This window comes from Giraffa tippelskirchi, chromosome 2 (genome assembly GCF_054371585.1).
Source record: "Giraffa tippelskirchi isolate mGirTip1 chromosome 2, T2T-mGirTip1v1.2.pri, whole genome shotgun sequence".
In the NCBI taxonomy this organism is placed as follows: domain Eukaryota; kingdom Metazoa; phylum Chordata; class Mammalia; order Artiodactyla; family Giraffidae; genus Giraffa; species Giraffa tippelskirchi.
This window is the reverse complement of record NC_137276.1, coordinates 105,305,733-105,319,717: the sequence shown is the minus strand read 5'-3', so window position 1 is coordinate 105,319,717 and position 13,985 is coordinate 105,305,733. Positions and strand designations below refer to the sequence as shown.

The 13,985-nt window shown below is 39.8% G+C and overlaps 1 protein-coding gene across 1 annotated transcript in view; it reads left to right on the top strand.

Moving 5' to 3' along the window:
* The window catches only part of DSCAM (DS cell adhesion molecule), a 568,075-nt gene that overhangs the window by 210,523 nt on the left and 343,567 nt on the right, over nt 1-13,985 (top strand). Inside the window, exon 4 of the mRNA XM_081574158.1 lies at nt 6,114-6,260. The gene's annotated coding sequence lies outside the window, so the exon portion shown is untranslated. The remainder of the gene's footprint in view (nt 1-6,113; nt 6,261-13,985) is intronic.

The window sequence follows — 13,985 nt, the reverse complement described above, 5'->3', positions numbered from 1 at the left end:
CTCACACAGTGTCGGGAAATATTTTGTCTGTGGTGACACAGCTCCAAATAGCAGATGTCAGATGCACCATTGTCATTTTCACTTGTGTGTTTTTTCTAACACATGAGGATACCTCACGTGGTGAGTACATCCATGAAGAGTCAAAAGTGAGCCCTACTGTGTAAGTGGGTATGGACTCTTTCTTCACTGATGCTTTAGGCGGGTCTGATGGCCTTGGGCAGCACTGGGTACACCTGATGACTGGCCTCTCCTGGAAGATCAGCTGAGTAAAACACATGACAGTTACTTTTGTAGTGATCACCTTTAAAATTTTTTTAATTGGAGGATAATTGCTTTATAATGGAGGGCTGGGTTCTGCTATGTAACAACATGAATCAGCCATAATTGCATGTGTGTATATATATATCCCCTCTCCAATATCTCAATTGGATATATATATCCCCTCTCTCTTGAGCCTCCCTTCCCACCCTATCCTACCCCTCTAGGTCATCACAGAGCACTGAGCTGAGCTCCCTGTGGTATACAGCTGCTTCCCACTAGCTGTCTATTTTACACATGGTAGCATATATATGGGCTTCCCTGGGGGCTCAGATGGTAAAGAATACACTTGCCAATGCAGGAGACCCCAGTTCAAACCCTGGGTCTGGAAGATCCTCTGGAAAAGGGAATGGCTACCTGCTCCAGTATTCTTGCCTGGAGAATCCCATTGATAGAGGAGCCTGGTGGGCTACAGTCCATGGGGTTGCAAAGAGTTGGACACAACCGAATGACTAACACTGTCAGCGCTACTCCCAATTCTTCCCACTGTCTCTTCTGTAGCTATCATTTTAGTGCATGGCTATCTTTGGATGGAATCTATGTGTTAACCTCATCTTCAACAGTAGAACAAAGAGTGATTCACCATCTCTGTTTCATATGAACTATCCAAAGCTTAAATACAATATTGTAAAGTTAAAAATTAGATAAATAAACTAATAAAAAAATGTAGACTGTATTATCAAAGGTCACACAAAGTGATATTGACAGATTTAGAATTCAGATCCACTGGATTCCCAAACTCAGAATTTTTTTTCCTCCACAATGAGGAATCTCTGCTGGTGTTTGAGCTTGTTACTCTTGGTACCAGGGAAAAGACCTTTTAATTCGATACTTGATAACAACAAGAAAAAAAAATTAGCTGAGTAGATTGAGCAAGCGAATTAATAAAGGGTGTGCATGTGTTAGTCATTCAGTTACGTCCAACTCTTTGTGACCCCATGGACTGTAGCCAGCCAGACTCCTCTGTCCATGGGATTCTCCAGGCAAGAATACTGGAGTGAGTTGCCACTCCCTTCTCCATGGGATCTTCCTGACCCAGGAATTGAATCTGGGTCTTCCGTATTGCAGGTAGATGCTTTACTGCCTGAGCCACCAGGGAAGTCCTTAATAAAGGATACTAGAACATGTACAGTTAATTATTTGTGTCTAAGTTCCCCAAGGAGGAAAACCAGCATTTATCGCCAAACTTGAATTTATCCTTGTGTATTCAGTTTGGTGATACATACTGACTTTCCTTCCTTGGTAACTGATAGTTTCTTTCATCCCAATGAGATGATGATTATAATCCAGTCTCTTCCCTCCAATCCTGTTATCTCATCAGATGCCATGACTCTGCCCCTGAGACTCAGATCTGTTTAGACTGTAAGCTCCCTGAAGGCAGAGGCTGTGTCTCATTCCTTTTTGTGTTCTCAGAACCTGGACAGTGCTGTCCCAGGGAATGGATGCACATCTCAGCTCTGGTTTCTACTCACCCTGAACACATGGCCCTCCATAGAATCAGCTCCCTCTTGCTCCCTTCAGGACGACATGCATGCCAGCTATCTGCAGCTCACAGTTTGGCAAAATGGATTCCTAGAAGTGTTGCTGTTTCTCTGCCTCTGATGCTGTCAGAAACCCAAAAGGCATGGTGCTGAGCCTCAGAATGTGCCATCTGCTGTGAGTTCACCACTCAGCACTGTGGCAGGAGGGTGTGGCTGTAGGACTGCTACCCTGAGAATTCCTACAACATTTCCAACCATGCCACTGCCCCATTTTCTTTGGTAGTTTTGATCTTGGGTGGCCTCAGCCTGCAGTGGCTTGGAGTGGGGCTTCAGTTCCCCTGCCAGAGAGATTGAGTTCAGGTCCTGGTGACGAGATCACCAATCCTAGCCATTGGACTGGTGGTCAGTGACTAGACCTTTATCCTTTGGCTTTGCAGAAAAAGTATTCCCACAAAGATGGAAAGTAGTGAAACAAATAAAGTATTTATTAGGAGGAAAAAGGGTACAGTATATGTGGATAGACAGATGGGCTGACTCAGAAAAAGAGAGTCACTGAGTCGCACCCTCGTGGCAGTTTGTATTACTTTTATGGGGCATTTCTTCCGGGTTTCCTCTGATCAGTCATTTTGGTTTGCCTGGTTCACAGTCCATATTTGGCGCATTTCTCAACCAAGAGGGATTCTACTAAAGAGGCTTATGGGTAGTTAGCATCACTTAGCACCATTCCCCTTTGACCCCCAGGAGCCTTTCTGCACACGTTTAGTCAGAGAGGTCTCCTGACTTTGAGAAATAAGTGGTCTGGGCAGGGCCCAGCTGCCTCTCCTAATTGTGCTGCTGCTCTTATTTTGGGGTTTCAGTCCACAGGAAATGAATCTCCTATCACTTTATCCTGGGGGTCCTCATCTACCTCCCACCTCAGTTTTACATTTCTGGATAGAAATCACTACCCCTGTACTGAGCATAGCAAGGCTGGTACTAAGCTGAGTTTTCTTCACTGGCATTAACACACCAGCTCATGCCAATGAACATTGGAGACCTGTGCCAGCACTCAAGTGAAACCCATTTCTTCTGGGTTTATGTAAAGTTCTAAGAGCTTTGGTATGTCTGGTTTTTCCCTCTCAGCACACATCCTGAGTGTGTCCGCTGGGATTCTGTCAGCAGAGAGAAGTGACAGCTGAGAGCCTGGTGGTAAAGGAGGGAACAGCTTGTGTCTGTGCCTGCTAAGTCACTCAGTCGTGTCCAGCTCTTTGTGACCCCATGGACTGTAGCCCACCAGGCTCCTCTGTCCAGGGGATTCTCTAGGCAAGAATACTGGAGTGTCTTTCTGTGCCCTTCTTCAGGGCATCTTCCTGATCCAGGGATTGAACCCTCATCTCCTTTATGTCTCCTGCCTTAGAGGTGGATTCTTTACCACTAGTGCTACCTGGGAAACCCAGAGAGAACAGATGAACTATTAAAGACAGAATCGGGGACTTGAACTCCTGGACCATTCAGTGCATGCTGAGAAGCCAAGATAGCTTCTGATATATCCCTTTAATAACTGAGCAGTGTGGCTCAATAATCTACAACTGCAATCATGAACCTAAATCCAAAAATCATTCATTATTGTTCAGTTGACTGCTTTACAGTATGTTTAACATGACAAACAAAAAGTGTGGACTATATTTTAGCAGTGTTTATATGTAAAGTGCTAATAATTTTCCAAGGAAAATAAAATTACCTACAAAAGTTTGGCTTTCCACAGTTGTATGTTACCAGACAGTTCTGAGTAGTAAAGGGGCATGTGTGTGTGTGTGTGTGTGTGTGTGTGAGAGAGAGAGAGAGACTGTGTGTGTAGTTTATTGCTATTAATATTTTGTGTTTTAATATTTGCCTATTTTAACAGAAGCTCATTCTTCCATCTCATTTAAGGCTGTGAACAAATCCATTTATTCCAGATGATACAAAACCCTCTGCTGATGTAAGGCAGAAAGCAGGGTGCATTGAAAAGCAAGGGGGTGGTTGAGAAGATTCCTTGTCACCATGAAACCAAGACACCTGGTGTCCCAGTGACTTAGCTATGCCTCATTGTCCCAAGAGTTCCCTGTATCTTGGGAGTTTAGGCTGAACCCCAGGACTCTGTATCTTTGCAGTCCTCTCCTAAACAGATTCTTCTATTCTTCATACTTATTTTAGGTTTTAAAATATTGATCAGTTTGGTGATGGGTTTCAATGAGAAATAAAGGGTTTGGCAGAGATGGTTCAAATTAGCATGGGAACTCAGCCAACTCCTTCTTCCTTCGCTGTGAATATCTCAGAAAATGTTTCACACCAACAAGGTTCCCAATTCTCTGAAATACCATGTCTTTAGAGAGTCTATTTAGCATGCTAAGTGGGTAAAAAGGAGTCAGCTATTCCAAGAGCAAAGTGAGTGATTAAATTAAATGTACCTGGAGAGTAGAGCCCCCTTAGGAATCAGCAGAGTAATGAGCGCAGGCTGCTGCTTCTGCAGCCTGGAGCATCTCCTGACACTCAGAGGAGCCATGCATGCGAGGCCCCCCTTACATGTCACCACCGCTGATGGCCTGTCAATTCTAGTGGGAAGACTCTGTCTTAGAGGGGTGACAGGAGCTAATGTAGTAGCTTTTTGTCCCTTGTTTCTGTCTTTCACTCTGTACTTTAACTGGTTATTAAAGCATTATGTAAATATGCAAAATATATTGGCAGGAAAAAGAAATGTTTCAATTATACACAATATATACTGGTAAGACCTGTTTGGCATGTGATGACAGATGACAAGTGGTAATTTAAGTTGCTGTTTTTAGGGGGAGGATAAAGCAAAAGTATCTAGAATATACATCATTCCCTTTTTCAGCTATTCTAATGTTTAGCATATTTATAGAATATTTTAAAATAAGTAACTAATATAATTGTTTAAAAACATAAATTTATTACTTAAAGGTATTTTATCCTTTAGTAGTTAATTGTTCTTCTGGAAAGCTTACACTGGATCAGTATCTGTTTTATGATTTTTTAAATTCATGTCCATTGAATTGCTTTCATATTGCATAAGAGGCAATAAGCTGTTTTTACTTTATCTGACAGTTGATCTATGAATAATTTATAGTTCTTATAAGAAATAACCAAGGGATGGCTGTGAGAATTGTGTTCACTGCTTAAATATTTGAGACCTAAAATTAATGAAGTCAGGACTCCTGGCAAATTCTGATTAAAATAAACCAAAGGCAGTTTCAAATGAACCTAAGGAAAACAAACAGTTGAAAAGAATGTGAATTTTTTTCATTTCGGTCTTTTCCCAAAGAAGCAAAATCACATTACCTTTCAAGTAGAATTGCATCAGATGCAGAAATTTTCCATAGGAAAGACTAACAGTGGTACACAAGGAGTTGAGTCTCCCACCATGTAAGTGCTGGAGCTCACCTAGGAATGTACTCCTTTGCTTTTATTTGGTGTATCACAAAAATTATCACTGAACAGTGAAAACTTATGTTTAGATATTTACATATCTTTAGATATTTTAACACTATATACAATGATGCTTGATCTCTTAATGCTGGCCATTTCTGTTCAAATTGAGTTATAGAGGCAAAACCCACAGGTCACGGAGAGCACGTTGTGTCCAGTGTTGATATGAAGGAGGAAGAGTTGGGTATCACTTTTTTCTCCCTGAGGTGAAAATGCTATCATCAATAATTTCAGTAGTAATTGGAAAATAGCAGAGCTCTCTAAAACAGTGAATGTAGGAAGAATTGATCTTTATTCTAGAATATAGATGTAAGTGTTGGTTATTATTGAGGAAATTAGAAGTCTTTCCTGGGAAGGACTATATCAAAAATATATCATTGTTCTCTAGTCTAACATGTTTATGTATTTATTGAAACACTTGAAATAATTACATGATGTAGAAATTTATGAAAGCTAATACTCCTTTACTTTGTCATATTCTGAGAGAAAAGTGATGATCAAAGAAAATCTGCTAAATTAACAACATACCAATTATATGCCAACTTTCTTGCTCCTAAATAAATACATGACCTAAAAAATTAATCCATGAGACTAAGCTTCACAATTATGTATTTATTGTGTAGTATACTCACTAAAACCCCCTAATTTAGGATAAAGAATTAATATAGCTTGAACCCTTAAAGTAACACACACAAACTCAAACACACACACACACACACACACACACACACATCTATTATTTGCCTTCACATGAGTTTCCTCCAGGTGAAGAAAATCTGTTTAGTGACTTTGTATGACTGGGTTGCTTCTGTTCTATTTTAATGGGCTAATCATTTTCTTCTATTTTAGGATCTAGATTTCTCATCACATCCACGGGCGCCTTGTATATTAAAGATGTACAGAATGAAGATGGATTGTATAACTACCGCTGTGTCACGCGGCACAGATACACCGGGGAGACCAGGCAGAGTAACAGCGCTAGACTTTTTGTATCAGGTAAAAAACTCATCGGCACTGAGATTTCTGTTCCTGTGTGCTTTTGTTAGTGCTCTGGGATGACTCCACTGAAATCGTGGCACTCACAAGTAAAGTGAAGTCTGTATATCTGTCCCAAAATATTCTAGCAACTTCAGGGTTTTTTAAATAAAGAAAAAGAAAAAGAAAAACTTTACCCAATAGAGTAGAATGCAAATATGGATACTTCAAGTGAAATAATAATTTCACCTACTGTAAAATTCCAAATTTCTTTGACCCTATATTATTTCTACTTTGTTGACAATGCCTCCTCTCGCTATTGCTCTATGTTATGTCACTGGTGATACCAGTTAGCACCACAGTGCCTTCTACCCTGCAGAGCTCTCAGGGAGCAGGACATGGTCCTTGGAACACACCTCTTGTTCCCCAGCTAGCACTAGTGGAGAAATTACCCACATTGACCTAGAAGGGTGGGTTTGGTGCGGGGTAGGGGGAGACTCAAGAGGGAGGGAACATATGTACACTTATGGCAAATTCATGGTGCTGTATGGTGGAAGCCAACACAAAAATGTAAATCAATTATCTTCCAATAAAAAATTTAGAAATGTAATATTCTATGCCCATTGGTTTAATACAGCTCCTTTTTAAAGACTATCTTACACATTTTTAAATATAGCATATACATTATAAAGTGAGTATAATGATAATAATCATTAGATAATAATGATAATCATTATTAGTGAGTATAATAATAATGAGATTTTGAAATGTATATTGATTTGCAAATAAGCACTCAATTTAATGACTAAGGATTTCTACATTATCTATCTTTTTTTACCAATTGGTCAAAATAAAACAAAATTATGGAAATGAAAAAAAAAATAAAGAAATAGGCACAGCCATCCAGGATTATTCTCAAGTGAAGGAAACCCCAAAACAGTTTATTCCACTTTCATAAATATGTCAGTTTTGTGCTTCTTTTAATGGGAGTTGTACTTTGAGAAGATATCGACCTTTTGCAGAATCTTTACAGTTGGCTTGCTGTTGACCTATCAGTCAAACAAATCATCGATACATTTACACGGGATTGCATTAGCACCCCATGCAGAAGTTTAGAAGTATGAAATGACCATCTCAGTATTAGAAATCAAATGTAAAATATATGACTTTTGCTCTTATAGTTTTAGAGTGTAAAACTGATCCGTGCAGTGAAGAGCAATTTTATTTGTCGTGATGTTTTGTGTGGGAGACATGATAACAAGTTTTTAAGTGCTGGAGTAATTAGAACAATGCCACCTAACACCCACATACTGCCCTTGATAATACTCTATCTGAATTCCTCTTCCCCATTTACATCCTTAAAATAGCCAACACTCACCTGTCTTTTAAGGTTTAGGACAAACATAAGTCATAATTAATTGATTTTTTTTCCCCTCTAAACTTGAAAATAGTTTATCTTTACCTGTTCTTTTTCATATAAGTCATTACTTTATCTCTTTTGTTATTAGTTATGACTTGTTGCCTCTGTTAAGGGCAAGAATAATCAGCACAGTGAAAAAAAAAATATGCTTGGCGTTTTAAAAATGTAGAGAAAATGAGTTATAAAATGAGGAGCCTCTATTATCTGTTCCATGGTGTTTTTAATAATAGGCTTCCCTGATAGCTCGGTTGGTAAGGAATCTGCCTGCAATGCAGGAGACCCCAGTTCGATTCCTGGGTCGGGAAGATCCCGTGGAGAAGGGATAGGCCACCCACTCCAGTATTGTTGGGCTTCCCTTGTGACTCAGCTGGTAAAGAGTCAGCCTGCAATGCGGGAGTCCTGGCTTTGATCCCTGGGTTGGGAAGATTCCTTGGAGAAGGGAAAGGCTATCCATTCCAGTATTCTGCCCTGGAGAATTCCATAGACTGTATAGTCCATGAGTTCGCAAAGAGTCGGACATGACTGAGAGACTTTCACTTTCACGGTGCCTTTAATAAGAGCACAATGGAATATTTGTTCAGAATATCGTAGGAAAGGACTTTTATGATTGAAGAGGAACTTTTTCATGACAACACTGAAGTAAGAAAGGAAACAGTCTCAGAGGAATGGTGGCGTGGATCTGGGTATAAGATGAAACTGAGCTTAGCAAAAAAAACGCAGGTATGTATTTCTCCATTGAGATAATGTGAATCAAGTGATGATAATCTCAGAAGGCCATTCTTCTCTAAAGTGATACCTGAAAAAAAAAGAAAAGAAAACATTAAAAAAAAAAAAGGTGAGAAAACATAAAAAATAGCCTTGTTTATCTCTAGATCATTAAGTACTTATTGAGATTCTCAGAGTTGAAAAGACAAATTTGCTTTTCTTAGTCACAAGCTTAATTATTATTTTTTAAAGAATGTTTCACCGATGTTTCAAAAATAGGCAGCAGGACTCATGCGCATTGATTGGGTCACCATGGAAGCAACGCGAGTCCATGAGATTGCCTCATGAGCATTTGTGCAGATCGGTAAGGAGCATCACAGCAGAAACTAGTGAAGGAACATCATACACTTGAACATCAGCAGAAAAGAAGAGAGAGGATAAGACTGAACATTTGGGGTTAAAGGTGGTAGCTGTAAGGAGGAAGAAGTCAGCAGAGTCACACAGACTCAAAAGGCTCTTAAAGAAAAACACCAGTACAGTATACTAACTCATATATATGGTATTTAGTTAATCGGTAAAGATAACCCTGTATGTGAGACATAAAGAGAGACACAGAAAAATAGAACAGTATTATGGACTCTATGGGAGAGGGCGAGGGTGGGATGATATGGGAGAATGGCATTGAAGCATGTAAATTATCATATGTGAAACGAATCACCAGTCCAGGTTCGATGCATGATACACGGAGCTCGGGGCTGGTGCACCGGGATGATCCGGAGAGATGGGATGGGGAGGGAGGTGGAAGGGGGGTTCTGGAAGGGGAAAACATGTACACCCATGGTGGATTCATGTCAATGTATGGCAAAACAAATACAATATTGTAAGTTAAAAAATAGATAAATAAACTCATTTAAAATAAAAAAAAAAGGCTCTTAAGAGAGTCTACTGCATATGGCAAATACCTTGTGACGTTTTGGTCAGAGAAATTTCATAAAGTAGTTGAGTGAGGAAATAGTTGATACTAGAACTTGGGAACATAGACACTGAGTGCAGATTATCTAGAGTTTAAGCTTTGAAGGATAACAGAAAATTATTTTATTTTAAATTAGATCTAAATTTTTAATAAACATATACATGGGGTTTGCTAGTGGGGCTATGCTAGTAACAAGGTTTTTAACGATTCCAAATTCTTCCTGGAGTGGAAACAGACTCAATAGGATAACAAAAGAAAAAGAATGTGGATGACATTTTCAACAAAAGTAGGTTACAGGGATCCTCAGAAACTCTTAAACATGTGGGGCTGTAGATAAACTACCGGCAACAGCAGGTCCAATGTAAGAGAAGCAGCAGTGTAAGAGAAGCAATAGATGGTGAAGGGGGAAGGCCTATTGCGATTACTATATAGTCACAGAAATGCAAAATAGTCAACAAATTGTTGTTTTTGTTCTGTTGCTAAGTTATGTCCTTTACTATCTCTCAGAGTTTGCTCAAACTTATGTCCAACTCAATGAGTTGGTGATGCCATCCAACCATCTCATTCTCTGTTGCCCCCTTCTCCTCTTGCCCTCAGTATTTCTCACCATCAGGGCCTTTCCCAATGAGTTGGTTCTTCACATCAAGTGACCAAGGTATTGGAGTTTCAGCTTCAGCATGATTTCTTCCAATGAATATTCAATATTGATTTCCTTTAAGATTGACTGGTTTGATCCCCTTGCTGTCCAAGGGGCTGTCAAGAGTCTTCTCTAGTACTACAATTCAAAAGCATCAATTCTTCACCACTTGGCCTTCTTTATGATCCAATTCTCACATCTGTACATGACTACTGGAAAAACCATAGTGTTGACCATAGGAACTTTTGTCAGCAAATGCTCATCTCCAAAAAGCAGAGGAGGACTATTTCTTGGTAGAAACCTGGGAAAATGAGTTTGAGGATATTCACAACACTTTGATAGCCCTGTGCAAGCTCTGAGTTGAAGATGAGTATAAAAGGCTGTGACATCACATAGTTAAGTGGAAGTGTATAGTTCTGTATACACATAGCTTGATGTGAAGCTATGTGAAGCTTTATATAAGCTTCTTTGGTGATGTATCAGCTTCAACCTTTTGAAAATTCCAAGAAAGAGGAATGTATATGGATAGGGCTTTCTTTCTGTTCATATATATGCATGCATGTGTGTTTATGTGTGTGTGTGTGCATATATGGGCTTCCCTGGTGGTTCGGTTCAGTTCAGTTCAGTCGCTAAGTTGTGTCAGACTCTTTGCAACCCCATGGAATGCAGCATGCCAGGCTTCACATAGCTTCTGTATCTACATAGTTCTGTATACATAGTTGTGTATCTTGGAAGTATTCAGCCAATACTACTTTTAGAAGAAGAGAGACTCACCCTGAGGGAAACTGCTGGGTTTAGGAATCAAACTGAGCCAGAGTGAAAAACTAAATGGAGACAGAGAAGGTGTTTCCATTGAAAAGGTCCAGAGCAATGGGCAACCAATAGCAACTAGCAACTCTACCACCTAGACAATAGTCTCTTTTAAATATTATGCCATAATAACAGGGACCACGGTTCCTTGGAATAATGATCACTTATTGGTTTAGGACAGGAAACATGTAAGATGAGCCTGAAATATAAATAAGATCTTGCCAAAATTATATATAAATAAATATATATATGTGTTAATATTAAGGGATATATGGTGTGTATATGTGTGCATACATATATACTTACATAATGTACATGTCCGGCTTCCCTGGTGGCTCAGACGGTAAAGCGTCTGTCTGCAGTGAGGGAGACCCAGGTTCGATCCCTGGGTTTGGAAGATCCCCTGGAGAAGGAAATGGTAGCCCACTCCAGTACCCTTGTCTGGAAAATCCCATGGATGGAGGAATCTGGTAGGCTGCAGTCCATGGGGTCGCAAAGAGTCAGACACGACTGAGCGACTTCACTGTACAAATAGATAATTATTTGCATACATATTTACATGTACACATGTCCATATACATTTAATAATAACAGAAGCAATAATAATAATCTTATTGGTCTACTTAGTGGTAACTAGGGCAGGCACCAACTCTTGACTTTGATAACTAGTCATTATAGAGAACAATGAAAATTCTCCCTGTCTTTCCTATAAGTACTATATATTCCACGATAACCGAACAACCCTAGTTCAGGTAGAAAAGTTCTTATTTACAGAATAATCATATCTGTTGAATGTACAAATAATAAGAAAATATTAAAATTGCAATTTTCAACCCTTAAAAAATAATTCAGACAAACATCATCTGAATTTGCTTATCACTTTTAGCCTCATTGAGTTTGGCATGCAGCTCATATAGCCTCATTATATAGACGCAAAGGGAATGACAAAAGGTTGAGCTTGATCTAACCAATCCATCAGAACTAAATTCCAGTTATAAGAAAAAAATGGCAATAGAGGAATAGGCTAAATGACAGCATAAAGAAAGATATTCAAAATGTGGAATTTCCTATGCAATAACTTATCTGTTTCTTCAATAAACCAGAGACATGAGAGGAAATAGGAGAGAGGCTGCTCTGAATTAAAAGAGAGTCAAGAACCATAACAAGATCACTGGTAAGGGGGTGTGGCAAAGATAACGGAGTGGGAAGATCCTAAGCTATTTCTTCCCATGGACACACCAAAAGTACTACTATTTATAGAGGAAATATCAATGATAATAACTTGAAGACATGTAGAAATGTTTTCCACAAGTAAATATATAAAGAAGGAACCACAATAAGATGGGTAGGAGGTACAGAGACATGACAAACTCCCAGAGAGGCAACCCTCAAATGGAAAAATCAAAATTGCAGAAATTCTTCCCAAGGAGTAAGGGGTCTGAGCCCAACATCAAGCTTCTTAGTCTTGGAGATCTTCACCAGGAAGATGAAACCTCCAGAATGTCTGGCTTTGAAAGCCTAGTCTTGGAGATCTTCACCAGGAAGATGAAACCTCCAGAATGTCTGGCTTTGAAAGCCAGTGGGGTTTATGTATGGGAGAGTTGGAGGGCTATAAGATAGACACTCTACTCTTAAAGACTCATGCAAAATCTCAGATGCTTCAAGACCCAGTGCAGAGTCAGTCATTTGAAAGTAGCCTGGGTCAGACCCACTTGCTAATTTTGGAAAGCCTCCTGAAGAGGCAGTAACTAGCTGGGACTGTCCCAGGATATAGACAACAGTTCAGCCGCTAAGTTGTGTCCAACATTTTGCAACCCTATGGACTGCAGCACACCAGGCTTCTCTGTCCTTCACCACCTCCCAGAGTCTGCTCAAATTCATGTCCACTGAGTTAGTGATGCTATCTAACCATCTCATCCTCTGCTTCTCCCTTCTCCTTTTGCCTTCAATCTTTCCCATCATTAGGGTCTTTTCCAATGAGTTGTCTCTTCACATCAGGTAGCCAAAGTATTAGAGTTTCAGGTTCATCATCAGTCCTCCAAATGAATATTCAGGGTTTATTTCCTTTAGGATTGACTGGTTTGATTTTCTTTCAGCCTAAGAAACTCTCAAAGAGTCTTCTCAAACACCATAGTTCTTTATGGTCCAACTCTCACATCCATACATGACTACTGGAAAAGCTATTGCTTTGACTATGCAAACTTTGTTGGCAAAGTGATGTCTCTGCTTTTTAATGCTCTGTCTAGGTCTGTCATAGCTTTCCTTCCAAGGAACAAGCATCTTTTTAATTTCATGGCTGTAGACACCATCCACAGTAATTTTGGAGGCCAAAAAAATAAAATCTGTCACTACTTTTACATTTTCCCTTTCTATTTGTCATGAAGTGATGGGACTGGATGCCATAATCTTGATTTTTTTTTTTAATGTTGAGTTTTAAGCCATGTTTTTCACCAATGATATAGACATTGATGGAAGCAATTTTGGACAGCTCATTCTATCATGAGGACACTAGTGCTGGCAGGTGCCATTTTGGAGTCTTCCCTCTTGCTTATTAGCGCTGGTGGTTTACCTGCCTATTAGACAATTTGACAGCAACCCCTGGACCAGCAGCATCCCAGGGCTAGAAGCCCATTGCATGGAAAACCAGCCATCCCTACTAGTAGGGCAGCAGCCTCTACATGAAGCAGAGCCTGCCAGCCAACCAGGCTGGGGTCCATCCCTGCCTACCAGCCACTCTCAGTAGTCAGTGCCACCACAACTAAAGGGTCCCTGCAGTCCACTTAAGGGGCTCCCCTAGAGCACTTGGCTCTGGTAACCAGAGGAGAGTGTGCTGCTGGGCCCCATAGGACATTTCCAATATAAGGCCACTTCCTCAAAATCGGGATATGTAAGTGATATACATAACACACAGATGTAAGAACAGAATTCAGCAAAATGAGACAACTGAGGAATATTTTGCAAATAAAAGAACAAGATAAAATGCCAGAAGAAGAAGTAAGGAGATAACAATCTCCCTAACAAAAAAATACAAGGTTAAGATCACAAAGGTGCTCAATGAACTTGAGAGAAGAATGGATGAGCATGATGAGAAGTCTAATAGCAAGTTAGAAAACACAAGAACCAAACAGAGCTGAAGACTGTGATTACTAAACAGAAGAATTCACTAGAAAGAATCGACAGTAGATTAGATTAAGCAGGGGA